Raw genomic sequence first — 2,850 nt, 5'->3', positions numbered from 1 at the left:
GTTTTCGGGCTTGGGGTCTCCGCCTTGTGAAGCTGATGCTCTCCCTCTCAAGACGCATTAAAGCTTGCTACAGAAGGATCCTGTTTGTGTGCCGCGTTGTTTCTTGCTGGCGGGAAAATCAGCGCGGGACATTCCGGCTCTTCACCTTTGGCCATCCTTCGTGTTTTTGAACTTTACAACCCTCCATTATAGAAATAAAAGTGCTGATGCTGAAGACTGCTCCATGGGAGTGAGCTTCAGGAGCCAAAAATAGAAAGAGGCTGGGCCAACCGGCTTGGCCATCTACTCTTGTCTCTAATGCCTCCAGTTAAGAGGTCAGAATTCATAATAGATCCTGGTGTGTAGACAGTGCCCTGTATTTTTACAGGCTCACAGCTACAACCTCATTTGCATCTCCCAAGAAAATATCTCCAAGGTAGATGGCATGGAGGTTAGCATCTCCATTCTACAGCAGAACAGCATGCCCAAGGTCCAACGGCATGTGGTAGGTGCAGGCTGAGCTAGGATCTTGGACACAGCATGGTTTTTCCTGGCAAGGCCCTCTGCTTTTGATGGTTTTATGGTGGTTTCAAGGGAAGGCTGAAGAGGCTGGGACAGGTAGGAAGTGTTTGTGCCTATGGAAATAAGTAACATTGAATCTAAACATTACACACAGAACACCCAATTCATTCCCTATGTTAATTCTTCCAGATCTGGAGTTCTAAGTCCTGCACAGAGACAAGTGAAAAGCCCAGCTTTGGGTGATGGAGACTGGAGCCACCTGGCTCTACAGTCCAATGGGCCCCCACCCCCACCCCACTTCATCTGGAAATCACCTTTTAGCAATTGGCTGACTTTTGTGACTAAAATGCATGCAGCTGTTTAAAGTGAGGTCATGGGGAATGTTGCCCATGTTTTACCCTATGTAAGAAACAGACAATGGAATGCCACACATAGCGACACTCCACTGTGGAAAAAATAAATCCATAAATCTATACATAGATGAAGTCATGGAGGAAAGACAAAGTACTGCTAGTGCGGCTGGAGAGATGATTCAGTTAGGAGCACTGGCTGCAGGTTCAGATCCCAGCACTCACTTCAGGCAGCTCACAACTGCCTGGAAATGGAACCGGACGATCTCTTCTGCTCTATGAGCATCTGAACTCGTGCATATAAGGCCATGTACACACACACACACACACACACACACACACATACTTAAAATCTACCTGGTGTGATGCATGCCTTTAATCCCAGCAGGTAGATCTCTGTAATTTGAGGCTGATCTATATAGTGAGTTCTAGGACAGCTGGGACTATGAAGACAGACTATCTCACAAAGCTAAAATATATTGACTGTGGTTTATCTGGGTGTTGAGTGTGAAGGTGAACTCACCACTGGCTTCTGCCTTTACTTGTTTTGTGATTGGGCTATATCAGCTTTATTTTGTAAACTTACCTTTAAATAGATGACACATTCACATATCCACAAGAGTGCAGAGAGTGCCATGAGAATTCTCGCTGTCCTTGCTGCCTGCCATCCACCTGGCTCCCTCCAGAGGTAACAATATGGCTGGCATTTCTGCATCCTATTTTATGTGCAGGTCAGCAAATACATATTTCTTTGTTGTTGTTGGGTTTTTTTGTGTGTTGTTTTGTTTAAACAGGGTTTCTCTGTAAAGCCCTGACCATCCTGGAACTCACTCTGTAGAGCAGGCTGGCCTCAAACTCAGAGATCCACCTGCCTCTGCTCCCTGAGTGCTGCAATTAAAGGCATGTGCCACCAACTCCTGGCTGACCTTTTTCTTTCTTTTGTTTGACTTGCCTGCTTCCTTCCCTCCCTCCCTCCCTCCCTCCCTCNAATTAAAGGCATGTGCCACCAACTCCTGGCTGACCTTTTTCTTTCTTTTGTTTGACTTGCCTGCTTCCTTCCCTCCCTCCCTCCCTCCCTCCCTCTCTCTCTCTCTCTCTCTCTCTCTCTTTCTTTCTTTCTTTCTTTCTTTCTTTCTTTCTCTCTCTCTCTCTTTCTCTCTTTCTTTCTTTCTTTCTTTCTTTCTTTCTTTCTCTCTCTCTCTCTCCCTCCCTCTCTCTCTCTCTCTCTCTCTCTTTCTTTCTTTCTTTCTCTCTCTCGTTTTTTCTTTCTTTCCTTCTTCTTCCTTCCTTCATTTTTTTCATTTTTTTTTAAAGACATAGCTTTTACAGTGAAAAGACTGACCAAACAGGATAGTATGGAAAGACTAAGCCAAAACAAGACCTTTATTTGTTTTTAAGATGTATGAATGTTTTGTTTGTGGGTATGTGAAGTGTACCGCATTCATGCAGTGCCCACAAAGGCCAGAAGGTGGTATCAGAACCCTTGGAACTGGAGTTACCAATAGTTGTGACCCACTGTGTGTGCTGGGAACTGAACAGCAGTCTCCTGGAGCTCTCTCTTCAGCCTCTTCAAGGTCTTTGTTTGTTTGTTGTTTTGTTTTTTTAGTTTTTTTTTTTTTCTGAGACAGGGTTTCTCTGTATAGCCCTGGCTGTCCTGGAACTCACTCTGTAGACCAGGCTGGCCTCAAACTCAGAAATCTGCCTGTGTCTGCCTCCCAAGTGCTGGGATTAAAGGCAAGTGCCACCACTGTCCAACTGTCCTTTGTTTTTTTAAGTTAAGGCTTTCCAGCCTACATGACTTTATGATATAGAAAATGGCAAAGTGAAAAAAAAATGGCTACCAAATGGTTCATAGAGGTGATAGAGGCAGCAGTTTACAAAATATATTTCTATATTTAAAACACAAAGAGGGCTGGTGAGATGGCTCAGTGGGTAAGAGCACCCGACTGCTCTTCCGAAGGTCCAGAGTTCTAATCCCAGCAACCACATGGTGGCTCAC

General features: G+C 44.9%; 1 long non-coding RNA gene across 1 annotated transcript in view; it reads right to left on the bottom strand.

Annotated features, from left to right (window-relative positions):
- Window positions 1-495: 495 nt before the first annotated feature.
- LOC115030898 overlaps window positions 496-2,850 on the bottom strand; it is a 9,826-nt gene continuing 7,471 nt past the window's right edge. Inside the window, exon 3 of the long non-coding RNA XR_003836496.1 lies at window positions 496-614. This is a non-coding gene — a long non-coding RNA (uncharacterized LOC115030898). The remainder of the gene's footprint in view (window positions 615-2,850) is intronic.

The sequence above is a fragment of the Mus caroli genome, chromosome 4 (assembly GCF_900094665.2).
Source record: "Mus caroli chromosome 4, CAROLI_EIJ_v1.1, whole genome shotgun sequence".
Lineage (NCBI taxonomy): Eukaryota > Metazoa > Chordata > Mammalia > Rodentia > Muridae > Mus > Mus caroli.
This window is presented reverse-complemented; position numbering and strand designations above follow the sequence as displayed.